The sequence below is a fragment of the Bombus affinis genome, chromosome 18 (assembly GCF_024516045.1).
Source record: "Bombus affinis isolate iyBomAffi1 chromosome 18, iyBomAffi1.2, whole genome shotgun sequence".
Classification (NCBI taxonomy): Eukaryota; Metazoa; Arthropoda; class Insecta; order Hymenoptera; family Apidae; genus Bombus; species Bombus affinis.
The window spans coordinates 3156658-3177406 of NC_066361.1; the positions used below are offsets into that span (position 1 = coordinate 3156658).

At 44.5% G+C, this 20749-nt stretch overlaps 2 long non-coding RNA genes across 3 annotated transcripts in view; one reads left to right on the forward strand and one right to left on the reverse strand.

The window, feature by feature from the left end:
• Positions 1-9508, forward strand: part of LOC126926728 (uncharacterized) — a 77699-nt gene extending 68191 nt beyond the window's left edge. Inside the window, exon 3 of the long non-coding RNA XR_007714820.1 lies at positions 8579-9508. This is a non-coding gene — a long non-coding RNA (uncharacterized LOC126926728). The remainder of the gene's footprint in view (positions 1-8578) is intronic.
• On the reverse strand, positions 1357-8579 carry LOC126926717 (uncharacterized). Of its 2 annotated transcripts, none has more exons than XR_007714809.1 (2): positions 6016-8579; positions 1357-2360 (listed from the first exon to the last, which is right to left on the reverse strand). It is a non-coding gene; the product is annotated as an uncharacterized LOC126926717 (long non-coding RNA). The 2 variants fall into 2 exon arrangements; XR_007714808.1 differs by lacking the exon at positions 6016-8579 and adding an exon at positions 2496-3018.
• Positions 9509-20749: the final 11241 nt, after the last annotated feature.

Genomic DNA, 20749 nt, shown 5'->3' on the forward strand with positions numbered 1-20749 from the left:
CGAAGTAACGAAAGAGTCTCTTCTGACGTCATCGATGACACAGTTACTCCAAAAAGGTAAATCAATCCTTCATCCACGATCTTGCTCCATTTGCAAGCTAAAATCGGATTTCTCATTTGACAGACAAATGCACGATCCGTCCATTTATCATCTCTACGATCGAAGGATCTGCACTAGTCCGCAGCAACGAGATTCTATATCGATAAATTTTATATTCGAAGGCGCGAAAATTTATTACCACGAATATTAATTGACTACGAATTTATTATTTATTTTCGTCGCTTTATTTTTACCGACATTGATTTGCTATCTATCGCTTTATTAAGATTACGAAAAAGTTAAATCTCCTTATTTCGGTCTTTTCTATTTACGTTTCGGCAAATAGACTGCCGATTCATTTTTTGAAATTAAGCTCAGCCAAATTAAGTCTCGAAAACTCTACTACCATAAATTTATATCACGTTCGGAAAGATGACTAAATTCTAATCGATTCCGAGTCGATATCTGTCGCTTAAAGTTACCGGAAAACGAATCCTCTTTGATGCCACAGCCTCTTCGATTCGCGTCTCAGCGAATAGTCCCCCAATTCATTTTTTAAAGTCGAGACTCAGCCAAATTCATACTCAAACAGTCCAATAACCAACGCCAAGACCCGAAGAAAAGTAGAAATTCCCCGGAGAGAATGCACGTTGATGGAGCAGCTTGGCAGCATCGACCGAGTGATCGGCTGGAGTTTCCGCGCGAAATTCTCCGGGCGTAATTTTCTCGCGCAGCAGCTGGCCTCTCGAAACGATCGTCTGTGCGGAGAGCGGTGGTCGCAATCGATGGAAGAGGCGCGATTACACGAATCGCCGGCATCGAAACCCTCTGCTGGTGGTAGCCAGAGGGAACGCTAGCACCGGGGAGAGTCTGGCAGAATAGGCGAAGCCAACGGCCGCGTATCGATCTGTGCGTGATGCTGCGGAGCAGCCAGTGCCTGACGGAGGGGTGAAGCACCACCACGTTCGACCGACCACCACCACCGCCATTCTCCAGCATCCGCCGTCACCACGGAGATGTAGCATCACCGATGAGAGGTGCTGCGCGTTCGTGTGAAACTGTATGGGTCGTAGACGTTCGAGACCGGACCAGCAGCCCGACGAAGAGGAATACACCGTTGGGGGCAACATCGACGTTGCCAGAAAGCGTCGACACGCCAGTGAACGGTGGCCGCGTACGGCTAATGGACGTATGAAGAATGAAGTTCAAAGCATATCGGGAATTTCTTACTTTCTTTTAGAACATATGATAGCTTTTGACAGATGGGAAGAATGGTGGCTTTGAGCCGTGGAGGAGCGCGAATTTCAAAGATTACGCTTTTATGACATTTATGTATCTATAGTTTATTAAATACCCACAGATTTTGATCGCTAAGATTATTATCGTGATACCAACTTCTTTTACGTAGCCAGTTCCTAATGTTCGTCTTCAAACGTATCGTTAAAATTCTCCTGGTTAGTTATACAGCGATGTTAAAATTAGGAAATGAACAAAAATACGATCCTCTGTGATCTTCCATCAGGTTTGTTCGTATATATTTAGCTGTGTGTCGGTGTAGAGGTACGTACACGTATGTTGGTCCCCCATCACGGAACGAAACTCTCGGCGGTGGTTCGAATCGACCCTGGCTCCCTAGCCAAAGCTCGTCGAGCTCCAGGAGAACCTATCCCTGACCATCGACGTCTCGAGGGTGGAAGACGAAAGAGACGAGGGCACAGGAGAGAGATAGGGGCGAGGGGGCGTGTCATTGCAGTTTTCGCACAGCTGTGTCTGCAGTGTTTCGAGGAAAGGCCTAAAAAGCTTTCTCTCCGTTTCTTTCTCTCCTCGTTTCCTGTTGGATCGCCTCCTTTTTCTTTCTGTCTCTGCCTCTTTCAAAGATAGTCTGCTTTCTCTTGCCTCGTCTTTTGCCCTCCGACGCGTACCCGTCGGCTGACAACTTTACCATTTCGCTGTCTGCTCGGATAATCTACTCGACTCCACCTACACTTTCCAAGAGAATCGAGCTTCGTTCGTTGCGATTCTGTCGTTTCCCTCTCGACTTCCCCTTTATCGAACGTTCGCCCATTCGTCCATGGTTTTCCTTTTTTCCTACGAACGCGGGTGCAGGTGCGGCGAAACGGCTGGTCTGGGAATAAGGCAGCAATTCTTTGGAACCTGCACGGGAAATTAAGCAAGCACGCTCGACTTTCTCCCTGAAACAATGCTGGCAGATATAACGCCGGCAGCCTCCGAGTGTCAAGAGCTCCGTCGACGAAATTGAGTTGTCATTTTTCTGCGAGGCGTAGGGCGTTTCATCGCGCAGCCGGAGGAACTTTCTGCGTCTGAAAAAGATTGCATATCGAAAGGTGAATGGTACGTTGCATCGCTGTATTATTTAAGAAATATACAGCGGAAGAATATTAAGATCTCTCGTATATATTTCTGTCTGAATATTCGACCGTAGATATGTAACCTACTGCAGCCATTTTGGGGACCACCGCTGATCCGTACAATATGAAATATCTTATACAAATACCAAGACACGAAATAATGCCACGGAATAAGCTTCTTATATACGTGCGCTATATACTCGAACGTGGCGCAAGCGACATCTACATATGGATATCTTTCTGTGCAGGAAAATTACCGAGGAAACAAAATTTCAAATTCTACCTGTACACTCATAAACCAAATAGAAGTTGTACGAGTACGATACCACGTTCTCTGCACATATTTTATCTATCCTATGTACTATGTTATTCCAGGGAACGTAGCATTCCTCGAATAAAAATAATCGAACGAACGAATTCTCTGTGCGAGCTCGATGATGAAAAACGGCTGAACAATGACGAAGCTTGCGAAATTCCTCCCATGTATCCGTAACGCGTCGCGATACGTGCTTCTGTTCTGCGTGGGCGTGAATGCAGGTGCAGCAGCGGGGAACAAAATCGTCTGCCGGCAAACTCCCAATCATGGACGTTCAGAGTAAATTAGAATGAACGAGACCATCCGTGGCCTCCGGCGCAAATTAACTGCACCCGTCGTCATCTGCATAAAGATAGCGAAAGAAAGAGAAAAGGAGAAGGCGAGGTTCGTCGAGGAGGGACTAGGAGTGGAACATTAACGCCGGTGGCTTCGTCGCGTTTATCCGCACCACGTGCACGCGCGAGTCACGAATCGCGCGTGCGACTCGTAAATCATTGTCCTAGGCGATTTCGTGGTACGGCGTCGATAAGCACGGTCAACGAAGTCAATTTTGCTTCGTCTAACGGACCGAACAAATTCCATGGCTTTGGTTAACCACCGGAGAAACGAGGTTCACTGGTTTACCAAGAAAACATCGATTAACCCTGACGCGTTATTAAAAGAGACTCTGTGTACGTACATTTTGATTGTCGTTAACGACGGTGTTGCGATTTGCATAGAGTGAATTGGCTGAATATAGATTCTTGTAGTTCTGTTTATGAGAGAACGTAAACCTTGCATTATGTAATCGCGACATTTGTGGTTGTAAATTTACATACAACTGATTGACCGTGCAATCTCACGTTTGTTTGTTACAACGCAATGTCCGACACCTTCCTCTTTCTTCTTTTGGATGTCGGACTGTGAACAGGCAATGGGATCGACTGTATTTTTATGAAGTTGATTTGCTTGAACGAAATTTGAGGTACTACTCGAGTAAATGAGTCTCTGTCTGTTGAATTCGCTTACATAAACGATGCCCAATAGCGGACACAAATTGGACTATTTGTTACAACTTGCTTTGTCACTTCTTTAAAATATTTGTCTTCTGGCAAATTCATGTAAACGATATTCTGCTGTACATTGTCGTATACTGTACATATATCTTATAAAATATACTGCCTACAAAATGTATTTGCACATCGCTATATTTACATATTTACATATTTACAATTAGTCAAGTCCAAGTATATTAAATTCCACATCGTTCAACAGTATATAGCTATGGAAATTCGATGTTAAGAAAATGATTAAGTGCTTATAAAAGATACTTTCCGCAGTTGCTGTATATTTCGAAATATATTACTCGAAAGTCACGCTTCAAAATCCAAATTACTCTTAATTATGTACCTTGTTTCGATATTGACAATCGACTTGACCTCGTTGCGTAAAACTGTTTGCAAAATACAAACCGAAGCTGATTCGATGATTTTATTCGGACGCATAACCGTCATCTCCTGCGCATAAACTTTCCAGAACCTGTAGCACCACCGTGAAGTAACAATTGCGGAATAACGAATGCTCTACACCTTAGCCTTTGGACGAAAGCGGACAGTGGCAGCGTAGCGGTACGACGTCCTCGAGAAAGCAACGTCCGTCGGGTCCGGCGCAGAATGCAATGAAAATTATAAGAAACGGTAATGCCTCGTGGACATTTTTACGATAGTAGCAGCGCAATGGCGATTCGAATAATTAAACGGCGCTGGTGGATAATAACTAACGTGCCGCAACGAGGCTGCCTGGCTCCTCTGGTTGGCCCGTCTCGGGGCTAATAAACTGCGCTGCATAAAGAGGCTACTTGTTCAAACCATCCGACGCTACTCTTCGCGTGCACGTGCGACGAAGACCGACCGATCTTGGCGATGGCGAGGGGTAGGAAAAACGAGAGGAAGACCTGACAAAATCCGAGGTGGCTCGTCGTAAAGACGACACGGTCCCAAGTCGAGCCTCGAGAGCTGAAAGTATGAAATTGCTTATATTTTATAAAAGTCGACGGGGTTCGACGAAGCTATATTCCTCTCTGCAGACCTCGGTATCGTTCGGTATTGGTGCAGAAATAAGAAGGGAAAGGAGTCTCCGGTGACATTATGGGACAACGTGGGAAAGTGAGTGGAACACGGTGGTGGAGATCGTGAAGGGGAGGAACGCGTTTTCTCGTGAATAAACAACGAGCGTAGTAGCTGCGGAGGCAGCATATCGAAGGCGGAGGGAAGGCGCGCCAGGCGCGCGTGCGACTACGTGGGCTCAAAGAGGAACCCTTGCTTTTCAAGGTGTGGCCTTTTTGTCGCGCCGCCAGTATGGATACCGCTGTCAAGTGGTACCTAGTCTCCGACGACCTGGAGGAACCTAAGCTCCAAGCGTAATTCGATCGATGCAAAGGAAACAAAGAGCCATTCCTTGTAGGTTCGGGTTAGGTCTTCCGACAAATTTACGACGGTTAGGGCGAGCACGGTAGAGATTCCTGGAGCGTAATCAAAGTTTCTGCGGAGATTCGAAACGCGGAGGCGTCCGCGGGACCTCGCCACGAGGCTTATTAGATTCACGGCGCTATTTTCGGATGTTACGCGGCCGGACGGGGCGGCCAGATGTTTTACGTTCGCAGCGATCGTGACGGGACTAGCGAGTCAAGTTCCACTGGCAAGAACTTGGGTAAAGTGGAGATGAAATTTGAAAAAAGATTAAGCTCGGAAACGCGAAGATAGAGAAGCTCTTCATTTACTAATAGTAACGTGCGATCTCGTATACGTGATTTCATAAGTCGAAGATGAGATCGTATAACTGGTAACAAAAGCCTGATATCGATATTTTTACAGAACGCTACTTACATAATCAAAGAGGAGGAAGTTAACATTACTTGCTTAAAACGAGAAGATAAAAGTTTCCTATCTGTTAATGGTAGCGTGTGGCGAACAACTCAAAGATGAAATCGTATAACTGGAAACAAAAACACGATACTAATATCGATAAAAGGTTAGCCGAACAATCGCATATTCTCCCTTGATCTACGTCCAATCTCGAAATTCCTAATAAAAAGAGTGACTCGATCGATAGGCGTTCCCTCCAGTCGAGGCAATAGTTGTACCTTTCCCAAGAGAAATAAGAAAATATCAAATAAGAAAGGGCACCTATGCTTTTGTCTTCTAATCTTCCGTTGTAGAGAGAAAATAAGCAAACGCTCGGAGCACCCCGCGAAGGCTCGTATTAGCCTCACCGTGACCGTTCTAATATCCACGCAAAGAAGCATAAAGTTACCTTGTAAACAACCAGCCCTGGCTATTTGTCGGAGCGTTCCCCCTGTGATCGTCACGTATCGCTCGTTTACCTCGCGGTAACAAGATGTAGCGGTCACAACTCGGAACCATCCCAATTGTACGTCGGATATCTGTTTCAGGAGATCATCTTTGGAGATTAATCCCTTCCATTTCCGCGATGAGTTCCATTTTCGCTCCTCCAAGTTTCCACTCGCTATACCATCGACTTACATAGCTCCAATTACATATTTTTCAACCACTTTGCTCCCTCTTCTCAACCGTTTCTTCTTACAGTCGTCTAATGCAATTCACTAAGTGATTCACTTAAGAAATCCACCAACTTTACAAATTGTTGCCAACATGTTTATATGTACATCTTCGTTATATCATAGTATCATTTAAATATTATTGTTCGATCGTATCACACAAATCAAGTACACGATATAAAATCTTCTTATTCTAGCTCTAGTTTTTCTATTGCCGAAACAAGGTACACAGAACCTGATACCATCGAATTATAATTGTACAAAATGCTTCCTACATATCCTCATTATGTATCGTAACATCACTTAGTTATCGTTGTTTCATCGTATCACACAGATCAAATTCACCGGAGCACAAAATAGAAGATCCTTGGTTTAGCTCGTTTTAGCAAACGGTAGAGTGCACGGAATCTGACGGCATCGCAGAGTAAACGTGCACCGCGCCACCCCTGTCTGATATTGTCAATGGCAGGGAAGGAGTTTGAGCGCGGTGACATTAGCTCGATAAGAGAGAGTGCTGGCACAATAACGTGTGCATAATTGCACGCCGTTGCACGCGAGTTCGACCGCGGACGAGCATAATCCAGCGACCGTTTCCACCCCCGCAATCGTTGCGACGGCAGACAGGCCAAAATCACGGAGGGTGAGGGTGGGCGCGCGTATGAATTGCCGCCCCTCGTGTAACCTACGTTGTACCTATCCTTCTCCACTACGAACGTGTGCGTTCGCGAACGAGTTTTCACAGTTGTGTGAGCGAAGGTGGCGGACTGTACGTGCGTCAGGAGGAGTTGCACCGCGAGTTTCCTTTTCCCTTCTATTTGCAACCAACCTCTCTCTCGCCTCTTCCGACCACTCTGGCTGCAGTAGAGTTCAGTTTCCACGTTCTACCGACAATCCAATTTATACGAGGGATTATTCCAGGCACCAGGGGTGGTTTCGAAGCACCCCGCCCCAACGTAGTCGACGTTCTAGCCCCCATCATCCCTGCTCGAGCTTCCCCCTTCCATCCACGCTCGTTGAATCGCGATGCTCGGATCGACGAGAGCCCTACCTTCCCTCGATCGTGCTCTCTCCGGCCAAACATGGCCGATTCCAGCTTCGACTTTGGCCTCCAGCTGCGTCCAGGATTCGCACGGCCTCTTGTTTCTTCGTGCTTGCTGTCTGCAAAGAAAGAGATCCAATGACATCGTTTGTTTTTTTTTTTTTTTTTTTATTTGTTCGGAAGATGTCGATCTTCCACAGTTATATAGGTAATCGCGGGGGAGTGACGTTTCTCTTTCCTTCGAAATTCCTTGCAGCGAGATGAAGGAAAGTTTCGCCAGACACGAAGGTGGATAATATTTTTGCGAAAGTCACTGTCGTTTAAATTTTAATTTCCTGAAACTCGAACGTAGTTTCGGAGGAGCTAATCAAAGTTTCAGCTAGAAATTCCGTACCTACCTCGAAGCCACCGTAAAAAGTCGCTCGGTTTGGAATATAAATCATGCGATTTAGTAGTTTTTACAACATTTAACGTAATCAGAGTTTTTACTGATTAAGAGCCTGTTCGAATTCCGATCGGCCTCTATAGAGAAGCTCCTCGTTCAATTTCCGAAATCGCTCGAGTACGAAAGTTTGCTGGAACAAGTTCGCGAAGATCGTTACCGTCGAGCGCCATTCTCGACGTTCTCTTCGTCCCTTGGTGTTACACAGTATCCACAAAATCGTCGTGTTCGCGCGATTTTGTTTAGATTCCTACGATGTTCCCGCAGATAAATTATTTACGATGATACGCGGATGACGCGAGTTATGCTCCCTTATCGGCCATTATCCTATAAAATGTGGATGTTTATGGACTACCCGCGACGCTTACGTATATTATGACACATTGCAGAAACCTGCGCGCTTCTTTCTGCGTATTCGACGCTTCCAATCTCGGTAACGCCCTCCGTTTATCGCTTTTCTACCCGAGTATCCAATTTTCAAGCCTTCTAACCATGTGACGTTTTATAGATGCACCTTTGCCTATTTTAAGCGTTCACGATTATCATTTTTACTTGGTCTTCGAGATTCTCCGTACGTACACAGTCGGTTGAGGAAAAGCTCATGGTACGTCCTCGTCACTGACATTATCTTTTTCCTCCGATCACGCTAGATCGCGGAAATCGATATCGTTCCATCGAGGAACACATCCCGCGGCATACAGCGAGTATTCTGATCAAAACGCCGAGCACGATCTCTATGTAGATAGAAAAGACGCGGATAAGTATCGGATACGATTTCAAGGTGGCCGGTCGAACTCCCGATGATTTTTTCTTGCAGCAGAAGCCAGCCAGCCCAGCCACTCCTGCAGGATTCTCCGATCTGGAGGCGTGTGCAACTTACGATGGTTCGTTCGCGATATCCTCGCCGAGCTTGTATAAATAAGCGGCTCACGACGCTAAAATCCTGAGCCAGCTGAAAAAAGGCCGCTCTTCCAGAGGAATTTAGTCGTATAACGTCCGCAGGATGCTCATCGATTCCCGATTAACGCGCCGCGAGGATGCAACCCTCGGTGCACACGCGACGCTGCAATTTTATTCCAGCGATTCCTCGCCTCGGGCCACCGTCCACTTTACGACGCTTCTTCCTTTCTTTCTCGCTTATGGCTATCAGGAGAATAGCATCCTTTGTAAATACGCCTTTTTGCCAGTCTTCTCGTTACCTCGCGATATGTAGAGGAGACGAAGTCGTGTAACAGAGATATTGATCGGCCAGCTTACGGTGCGAGTCTTAACTAGGTTTTCCCCGACTTCGAAACGACCGATGTTGCGCGAGTTTCGAGTCACTGGATGCCCGGGAAATGATCTTCATCTTTTTGCTAAACGAGAATTTTTCGTAATTTCATTGTCTGACTTGATTCTAAGCTTAATTCTAAGCGTAATTTGATTCTAAGCTTTCGATAAATCCGAGAGAATTCTCAGATACTTAACAACGTGTCTTCTACGTTATACCACCATTTGTTAAGTCAAATGTTTGTAACTCTTCTGGTTAGAAATAGAAATTGCGAAGAGAAAAATTCAGGGTGAAACTTTGCTCGTTTGCATCAAGTAAAACGTAATCTAATGTTTATTAAAATAAATATTCATTGGAAGCAAGTTCAAGGATGAAGTTTCGCTCGCCTGTCTTAAATGACAGATAAAACTTAATTGCCTGGCGCTATGCTTATTTACATGCCAATGTTATCGACATCATTTGTAACCTCGAACAACATTACCAAATAAATTTCATCAGAAGTAACATAGATTCTTTTTTTTTATTTGGTAGACTATTTACGATCAATTCTCATTGAGAATTACAAGTAAATTCTTTTGGCGCGATACTGTAACTTGGATTATAATAGTTTATAGTATGTTTGATTCTAAAGGGTATCGTCCAAGTAACATAGATGCAAAGAAATTCGTCCAATTTTCCTCTATAAATATAATATCCATCGTTGGAAGGAGGAAAAATCCTTCGGCAGACAAAAAGTGACGTTCACCGTGGTTCTAGCATCAAGGTCTGGTACAGAAGGAAAGTGAGCGTGCGTTATCCCAAAGAACAAAGATACGAGGGCGGAAACGGTGGATATGGGTGGTTTCCGAGACACTTTAAAACAGGAATTTACGCGACCCGTCTCAAACGTAAACAATGGCTGAGACGCGGTGATAAATCCGCGGGGGAGCTCCATCGTAGGTTATCTAGGTCTACGAGTGACTCGTTCAGCCCTGTTCCCGTAAATGGGCGTTACATTCAGCACGGCGCATACTTTCGAAGATTTACCAAGCAAATAGTGGAAAAATATAGCGGTGGAAACGCGGCGTCGTGACTCAATGGCACCCGTAAAACCATTCCAGATATCTTTTTTCACGATAACACGGCTATGTAATGCATCGACACGTTCACTGCGGATTCGATTTTCGTTACTTATTAGGCCGCAGATGTTTATGCTATTTTGTATTTTTGTGGGAAAAGATAAAAGAATCGATGGTTGTGCCGGAATTTATTTGGCTTCATAAATATAAAATATTACAGCGAGAACTTTAGTCTGTACGTTTTATATGCTTTCGGATATTGCGTATTTTCGCATCTTCGAATTTCCTCTAAATGCTCCATGCTCGTGCGAGTAATTCGTACGCAATACCGTATCTGTATCGCAAAAAGCTTTATATCGGGAACTTGTACGTGTTTAATAAAAGCAGGCTGCCTATCTTTACGGATCTGATGGACTTTTACATTTATGAAAATACAACCGAAGAAATATTTCGTTATTCAAGATTATATAATCCAAATTGGCATTTGTTTCGGCCAACGAATACAGAGAACAGGTAATGTACTTTATTCGGGATATTTTCTATATTTTTGTATAGTATACGAGCCCTTAAATTTCCTGTAATCACAGAAACATCCACAGTCTAGATAGGGATTACCATAAAACGTTTTCTCTCAATTTCGGGTTACGTCGTACTTTCCAACCATACACACAACCTACAAAAGTAAATGCCGATTTGAATTCACGTCATACGCGACGTATGTTAACCCCGATTCCTCGACAATTCTCTATTCCCAACGTATTTTACAATTCATTAATTGAACAATTCGAACGGTATGTACATACACTGCAGAGATATTAAATAGGTATTTCCGATTCGATGAACGAGATAAGCAACGCATTCCTGTTTTTTAATTAACGAGCAATCGCAGAGACTTTGCCGTTTCACGAAAACTCAAGGCTGATATCGAAAGGTAAAAATGAAGGGAAAAAACGCAGCTCGAAGGAATCACCGTCGATCTTGCCATGAAAAATTTACAGAAATTTACAGGCAAGGCAATAATTATGGCGCTGACGAGAACGCAAAGGTGGACCGAGATGCGCTTTGAAAAAGGATAAAGCGAAGACCGAGTCGAATAATGCACGGAGAAATTACAGCAACGTCGCTTACCAACGACTTTTATAACCACGCTAATTATCGCGTTTTATTGGTAAACTACTGGCCGCCGGGTCGTACACGGACATTTTCCATCAAAGAGAACAAGATAACGTACGCCGTGTTCGTTTAATAATCGGCCAGTTCGAGTTCATTAGTCGTATCGTTAAAGGAATGGTGGGGCATGTCGATTATAAATGCGGATGATTTATCGGCCTCGATACGAGAGTTAATTAATTCCATGCACAGATAGCAGTCAGCGATTCTGAAACCTGTATCGCTTTCCGTGTCACGAACTTTAGCTTATATTCGTTGCTGACTATAATCGTTAAGAAAATCACCGATTTTCTGTCTTCTTTTCCTTTATAATTTCGTTTAAAATTGAATTAAATCGTACTCCGTAGCAACGAAGTCTTTAATGAACTTCGTCGTACGATATCACAAATGTTTGCGATTACTAAAATGTTCACGGCAACGACCAGGCAACTTTAATATTTAAATTACGCAGTGGCTATAAAAATTATTTTCCAATCAAGCGTATTTTCTTCGTCGGATTTTACGTTTCATTTTCACGGTATGAAATATTTTGATATTATCGACGCGAAGGTATACACAATATACAAATATACAAATGCCGTGTTAGATACGATGCAATTAGCTTATTCATAAGCGAAAACGTTCATTGGTAACGCGTTTCAATTGCCTGGTCGTTGCAGCGGCTCTTTTAATTATCGCTAAATTACGATACGCAATCTTCTGGAGAAAGGAACTCATTTCGTTTAGCTGACATTTTCTGAAAATCTGGAACGTTCGTCTTGAAAGATCGAAGCTAGGAAACGGAAGGAAGTTTGCAGGCATTGGACATCGCGGTGTACTACGAAAATGGTAGCTGACTCCATCGCGTGGCGACTCGGAACGCGAGGAACGTGCGGCGAAAGAGAAGCGTCGGCTGGAACGTTCTCGTTGGAAACGTTGCCACTCCGGCGACGATGAAAATCGCACGAAAAGGTTCGGTCGCTAGCCACGGACGTATAAATAGTACATGAGACGACGAGAACTAGCAGACTCGGCGGGAATCTCATTCGAGAGGAGCGACGACCCAGTCAACGATAGAGCGAAACTGACGTTTACAATGACGACGAATCGCTGTTAAACGGCCGTTCAGCTTTCGGCCAATTGCTTCTCATTGACACACAATCCCTTGGTAGGACTGTCCGCCGAATGATTTAAACATGTCACCGATTAAAATAAAATCGCTAATGACGGTCATGAGTCGAAGTATAGATCATACTTGTAATATACATCGGCGAGGTGTTCGTAGTGTCGTTAACTTCTTCGCGAGGACTCCGTCAGAGGAATTTCTTTTCGTCCGAGTGTCTGTGTCAATCCGTGTCGATTCTAGATTCGTACTTCGCATGCAGGATCTGCGTATACTTGTCCGTTGAATATTCGACGACGTAGGAAAATTCGCGAAGCCGTGTGAAACGCGAGGAACGGTGTTGAAAATCGTCTTGCGCTTTTCAACCGTGTAATATCGTTAGAGAAGTTTCACAAGTTACTAGTGCTGATAAATCCTCTTGCATGGTAACAGAATCAGTAAGAGAAATAAAATTGTCTACGAGTAAATTGCAGCGATTACCAGCAGCTGTAAAATTAAAAAATTGTAAAAATATCGTGCAACGAGAGTTTTTAACCTAGAACTTGCCAATTCGCTGAAATGTTCAGTTGGTAAAGTATCGCGCGTATTTAGCCGTAAATCGCTTCTGAAATCGATTACCACGTATCCCAGTTCGCGCAAACAAATTCGTACACGTTCGTGTTCGTAATCGTAAAGCGTCGTAAAGAGCGGAGCAACGAAACGGTATCGAAACAATCTTTTATCCGGCTCGATCCCGATATCCGAAAATTCCTTTTCACGACTCCATTCCAGTCGCTATTCATCGTTCCTAAATCGTAATTTAAACTCTTCTATTCGGTTAAGCTGGCTATAAAGTTACCTAGCTGGCAGATCAATACCGAAGTCGGTGAAATCCTTCGAAACGAGGTGGATCTGGTCTGACAAGCAGCGAGTCGCGATTAAACGAGACTGCACCCCTTTCTCGGCCGTGTAACGAGTCCACCAGCTAATTACAGGCGAAGTTACAGCCTCGTTTTCGCGCGATTAAGGATCCCTGGTTACGATATTATTTAACCGCCCGAGTCGATTGGCCGTCGCTCTCCGCGAAACCGTCACGATCGCTCGGAATTACGCGGTCAGTGTGTCTTTCGTGGCGCTGTGATATAATAGGAAACGGCTTAAATAAATTATAGCACGGGTCACGATAAAACGCCTTTAATTTATTTTAACGACGCCATATAACGTGCCCGTATAAATTTCGTCTCGAGGATGCCGCTTCCTGCCAGCTTCCCTTTCCGCGCCGTCGCCCGATCGAATAACAATCATCGCCGATTTATTCTCCGGCTCTACGAGTTGCTAATTACCGTACGACGGCCGTCGTTCGATATCACCACCAGCTACTTTATAGCTTTCCTGATTCGCCGCGATGTCTTTCTTCGAATCGTCGAAAGGAACTCGAGGGAAGAGGCGCTCCGTCGGTCACGCCGACGACAGTCTCTTCGTCTTTCAAAGGTTCCTCGTTCTCCTCCATTTCCGTTTCGTGTCAACTTTTGCGTGCGAATAGGAAATCAGGTAAAAACACGAGGCAGGTTTTGGCGCAAGTACCGATGCTGGTTTGGAGAAGGAAGCGCGTTTGAAGAGAAGAGCAGACGGCGACGATTCGCGTTGATGAGAGTTCGTGAGAAGTAACCAACGACAAATGCGCGATGTTAGTTATCGTTAACACGAGCGGTAGGCGGTCTATGGAAAATTCGTCCCCAATTATTACACCTTTTTCTCGTCGCAAATTCACGAAACATTTTAACCTGCCATTCCGACCAGTAGACTCCACTTTATGTATTTTTAATGCAATTTACGGGCGCGGGAATGCGTGGAATGTACATAGCACGCGAGAATAAAATAGCCAAAATATAACATCTACCTGTTCCATCCATTTCTCGAAACATGTTCACGAGGACATAAATTCGTCTAAACATCACCAAACTGTGTATGCTAATCACTGATCACAATGCACTACGACGTGTACGAATCGCACTGGCGATGGAAAGAGTCGAGAAAGCTGGCGTTCAACCGAAGATTCGGAACAAACTGAAGAGAATTAGGAAAGAGGAAGCGAGTATCCGCGAGGGAAAGTAAAAAATTGACATTTCGTCTAAAAAGATACCTAGGTGGGACGTCGAGCGCGACGATGGAAAGGGTTCGCTCGGAAGAAAAGGGAACCCTTTCCCATGACGTTTTTACAGCGCAGTAAATAAACGACTTTCTCCTAACCCTTTTTAACCGAGTCGCGCATCCGCTAGCGCGAACTTTCACTTCTCTCGTGCTGTGTTTTTTTTACACCCCCGCGTGCCGAATCTCACGAGAACGGTTCACCCTTCCGTCGAGCTGGAACGCGAGGGAACGAAACGAAAAATATCGTGATGTTTGCGAAGATCGCCGGATTTTACGAGACGGCGTAACGAAAGAATTTGTTGTTCCGCGTGACTCATTGCAGCGGTTCGTTGAAAATGGCTGAAGCTCCTAACAAAGCTTCTTTATCCTAAAATTAAACGTTACCGCGAAATAATAGTCGAGCGTGTTCGCTCTTACAACTAGAAGAATTCGCGACTATGTTTAAAATCGACATTGCAAGCAGATCGTTTTTGTTGCAGATTACTGGTGCACGGCTGGGCCGTCGGACTTCGTCCATGCGGAGGTAAGAAACAATCCACGATCGAACATTTTTGATTATTGTTTCAACGATTGTTACTTTTACTCGAGAATACGACGGTATTATAGTTTATAGAAGTTTCTGTTAATCCTTTCACGCTCGACGTTGCGCAATAACTTCGTGCTTTATGCTATGCTTACGTGTTCCGACGTTCTTACCAACGAAACGTCTAAAGACTCGAATGCACACGTACTTGGAATTTATTTATTTCATCGCTCGTGGCACACTCATCGGAGCACATTATCCTCCGCAACAACAACTTCAAAAATAAAAACTAGCTGTAACTGTAGCGCGCTGCGTCTTGCTTAGAAAAGTATGAGAAACAACGCGTTTGATCCTGAAAGGGTTAACGATCGTTCGATAGATGTTAATAACAATCAATGACATGGATTGTTAAGAATATAAGAGTAGGAAAAAGGAAATGCTTGGCTCAGAAAGCGAAATGTAGAAGCGACAAGGAACATCGTAGGAAAGGAGGCCCGGCAAACGTTCAAAGGATTTTCGTGTGATTTCTGTAGCGTTTTAAAATCGTCGTTCGATATTTAAAAACAGTGTGTAACGGTAGTCGGGAAAAATATATGAAAACTCGGAACGATCGTGGAGATGCAAGGAGAAACGAGCTTCTTTGTAGCCAGTATCTTAATTCTTAAAATATCCTGGCTGTCGGTTGGTATACGAAGGTCCGTGAAACACGTAATATACAACTTCCTTAAAAGGCAGTTCGTAATAGGTATTCCGCAAAGTACAACGTCATTATAAATTCACGTTTACGTTGGGTATCCCAGCCTCGACGTCGGCGGAGAGTTCGGAAACAGGCATCGAGAACGCGGCACTTTACACTTCGCGACACTCCCTACGCCGTTAATTCGTTACTTTACTTTACCCTTTACGGCGGGTAGTCACGATTTTCTCGGTGATTTATAATAACCGATATCGCGAACGGCCATTCGTATTCGAAAACGAGCCAACGCTCTTCTTATCTGCCTCCCCTTCTTCTCCGTTTTTCTTTTTCGCTTCTCTCGCGCCTCTGCTCGCTCGCTTGTTCGATGAACGAAATTTTTTCCCCCGATCAGAAAGCGAGAAGATGACCGTCCCGAGCAACGTGCACGCCGATTTTACGGCTAACGAAAACTGAGAAAACGTGGACGATGATTAGAATGAGATGGGATTGCTTGAACCGGCCGAGCTTCCACGTCCGAAAACTCAATATCGCACGGAATAATCAGACTCGTTGTATATTTTGAGATTGCGTTGGTTTCTAACGTGACAACGAAGGAATGAGAAAATATTGCGCGCTTTAGGTTCAGGAGAAAGCATCGAAAACCGAAAAACAGCTGAAATAATTTGTACTTGCGCGATGGAATTGAGAAATTGGTAAAAAGTGGAATGTTTGGCTTCTAAGCTTTTCATTCTTGTCCAATCGAAGTTACACGACTTTTCTTATTTAAGAAAGTTTTCCATTCGAGAGGGATCGTGCTGAAAAAATGGTCGAGGAACCGAAAACATAAGGAAGAATGTTCTCTTTACGCTAAGAATTCTGTGTTCTTGTTCGTAGGAAATTTTCAATGTGTACAGTCAAAAATATATTTTCCTGTGGATTGCTGCGTCGATGACGAGACACAAAACTATCTGACGATAAGTGTCTGCCCTAAATATTTGTAGAGTACGTACTGGATCCAAGAACTCGAATAGAAGGCATGATCTATGTCACAGCGTCGTTTACGCATAGCGCGCGGTAGCTTTAAAGGATAAACAACGTTGAACAAGATTTACAGCGTTGTACGAATACGATGTCTTTGACGATAGCGCGTATAAGTATTCGATAAGTTACAAAGTGTGCGAAATTTCACCAACATTTATACATTTTGATAGTTCGATCGATTTCGAGGAAGTCTTAAGAAATGATTTACGTGGGTATTTTAATAGTTTCGAAACCAAAACGTTATATGTTCGAACTGAACTTTTTACGACACTGACACTTTGTATTCGAGACACATTGAACCGTCGTGTGGAATAATTTAAAGAGCAATAAGACGATTAATAATTTTTACGAACGATCCGACACGAGTACAACGATAAAATTATTACAGGGCGTGCGAATGGAGACAAGTAAGTAAATAAGTAGGTGTGAATGAGGACAGATAGACTGCATTAATTTCCACGTTAATTTCACGCGCCGGCATAACATTGCTCTGGCCATTTAATACGGAATAAGCTTCTCTCTCGTCGCGCGTTAATCTCATTGCGTGTTATTCTACACAGCCGTGCAACGTTCTCGGTACTCGTATCTTACAACCAACGAGTTTCTCCTTAACGGCTTGTTCTACAAACATACTACTAAGGAAAATCTGTCCAAAGTATGGCGGAGAAGCGACGCTTGTATATAAATAGCTCCAAATAAATGCAAGCGGAGAAGCGGCCGTTTCCTCCGCGAAGAAGCCATCGATCATAGAAAATCTACGAGTCGTTGGATTGCACAACGTTAACCTTTGGTCGATCTTCAACCCCTACGTCTAACCACGTATCTCTATGGATAGTAAAATGCACGATAAGCCAGGAACCTATTAGCTGTCAAGCTGTAGACCGTCATCGACTCGAATTTCAGATCGGAGAAAACAAGGCCGATAAGGGGAAAAACTGGAACAGGCGTTGATGGCGTCGGGCCAACGATCGTACGGTCGCGAACGTCCCTGGAACGGGTTTCGGCTCGAACGCGGTTCGTCGCGTTGCGAAGCTTCGCGTCGGTCAGGGGACGCGATTAGTTGCGATGCGCGGCTCGCATGTAAACAAGGGAACATAGAGTTCGGTCGCATTATTCGCGGCACGGTAGCGCGGAGCTTGGTTCGATAGGAAAGCACAAAAAGGAGAGGACAACGAGGCTCTCGTATCCCGCAGCATCCCATGATGGCTGACAACGACGCCCACCCCACTCCGCCTCCAATTTCTGGTCCAGCTCGCTCTTTCCCCTCTGCCGGGTCCAGAAGGATCAGCCTGGCCTAACCTAACCCTTACTTAAGCTCCCTTTCGCACGTGGCGGCCATATTGGCCCGAGGGTTGGGCCACCAAAAGAGACGACGACTCATTGGCCGGGAAGAGAGAGATCTCGCCCAGTTTCCTTCTCTCCTGCTGTCCCTCTTTCTCTCGCTTCCTGTCTGACTTCAGCCCCTCTTTATCCCTCGTTCGTTTCGCTGTAAGCCGCTCTCTCTTCCCCTTCAGCGGCATCTTCGTCCTCCTCGTTCGAAATTCCAGGTTTCCCTCTTGGTGTTCCTCGTACGCGAAGCAAGGCGGTCGGGGCTCGTTGAACTTTGCCAAGTCGCTTTCCCAGGTCCCTGTTGAAATTTCGGCTTTTCTCTCTAGGACTTCAGGATATGTGTTTTTCTCTTCTCTTCCAGAGATGCAGTTTTTTCCAAGTTTTTTCGGCTGCCGAGTTACATCCAGTCGTTCGAGTGGCTACGACTCTTGGAAACGCTCGTCCTCCCTTCGGCCCTGTTTTTATCGCTGTTTCCCGTCCGTCCCTTATCGCTGGTACATCGAGCGCGCGAGTAAATTTTTCAAAGTTCCGCCGGAATTTCCAGCGCCCGTCCGGCCACCCTCTCCCTTCGCTCTCTGTCGTCGATCGTTTCTTCGGCGCGATGTAAAGCGGAAAAAAGAGGGAACAAAGGGACGGCGGGCAGCAGGCAAAAAGAAGGAAAAGTTGCAACGAGACTTTCGAGAATGCATAATTCGAGACCGTGTCCCTGGACAGACGGTTCGAGTGAGTTCAATGATCTAGATGCGCCGCGTCCTTGACGCAAGGTTTGCATACGCGATCACGATGGCGAACATAATCGCGGCTCCGAAACCGTGTCTCCTCCCCGCGAGCGTTCCCATTCGACACGGTGCCCGCTGTTTCCACGAGCCAAATTCTACGCGCCCGTATAATTTCCGCGAAATTACAGGAGTCTTTAGGTCGGAAAGGAAATGAAAAATTCACGAGACATCGCGTAATAGAGAGAATATTTAATTCTCGGCGTAATTATTAGTGTCTTTCTTTTACAGACACGTCTTTTACAACAAGGTATCTTTGTACAAACACGGTAGAGTTTTATTTTCATAGAACAAAATCATACGTAATTCGATAGAACAATATAAAACGAAAGAAACTTTTCGGACGACCTAATACGTTAATATTCGATGAAAAGCTGAACGTCTTTGAACATCTTTTCTCTGTGTCTTTTCACGAATACTGGAAAGGTGCTTTCTTTTTGTTTCGCCACAGATTTCAAAAAGTTACAAATGTTTAAAGACGTTATTATACGTATATGAAGACGGTTAATTGAGCTACGCGGAAGCCAGACTATCTGTAATCGACTGAATCAAGGATAATCGTATGACGTAGAAAAAAGTTAAACGTTATTCGTATATTCTTACATCAAACTAAAATACTCTTGAGAAAGTGGAGTTAATCAGTTTGTATTCCGAATGGGTAGATTAGCTGGTAATTCGAAGGCGATTACGAGTCAACGAGGATACAAACCTGATGGCAGGTAAGCGAGTACAGGTACCTCGATGTCCGTGTAAATCCTCGTCGAATTCTTTTACAAGACTCCATAAACCGATTAACTCCCCGTTAACGTTCCTCCACGACGACATAATAAAAAAAAAACAAACAAATAAAAAATAACACGGGAGATCACCGTTAAAGTTTGACTGTAACGCGCGGCCGATCGCAAGGCAACATGAACCGAAAGCCGAAAGCTGTGGCTGGTACGTTATTCCAGAAAAGAAGAAAGTGAAACTCCGTCCCTGCCATTATCCGGTCAACCCTTGCTTCGCTTTCGAATTTTTAGCATTTTTATTGCCCGGGCTACTTTCACCAACCCTTTTGCCGATTGCGGACAACTCGGCCTGTCTTCAACCCTTTTTACGAGTGGCTTTAAAAGAGAAAGTTGTACCTTCGAGACCTAGGAGAAGGAATTACCCCCTTTGTGCGAAGAGGGGAGGGGACATTAAAGGGGGAAGTAATTCTCCAGACGGGATGACTTACACCTTGTTTGTTTCGGTTGAGGTTTATTGGCAAACTTCATACGCCCCGACCTCGTAAACGATTTTATTTCGTGTGCGGCGTACGCGAATCGTTGCGCGAATTCAGTCCGCAGACGCGAATATCTGGCCCGATTCCACTCTTATTTGTTTTTCCTTAAAGCCAGTTTAGAAGCGTTTTACTAGGCGATACGGCCAGGTCAGGACGCACGCTGTCGATCGACCAGAAACAAGATGTGACTTTTCTTCTTCTTCTTCTTCTTCTTCACGGTGGATCGTAATACGGTAAAATTCCATTTATCGGAAGCTGTCGGGTGGACAAACAGTTTGTACAATTGGAATTCGTATAACGATAGATCGCGAAATGGCCTGGTTGACCAATTGATTTTCTCGTTTATTTAATTTTTCGTTCACGCAATAGAAGCTCACTTTCGGATGGATGAAATCGAACCAACGAAAGTTCGGTTGATCGGACATCGACTAAAATTCCATTCGACTAAATTGTATTATACTATGCGTACAAGTACGAATAATAATTACATTACGTGGAAGAAGAATTAACGATATGCGTATAATGCGTTATTGCATTTATTTCCTTCGAATTACATGCGTGGAGAAAACGAACCGAAGGATAGGATTGGTAAACACGACGATTCCACTCGCGTGTGGTAATACGATGCTTGTCGCGAGAAATATAA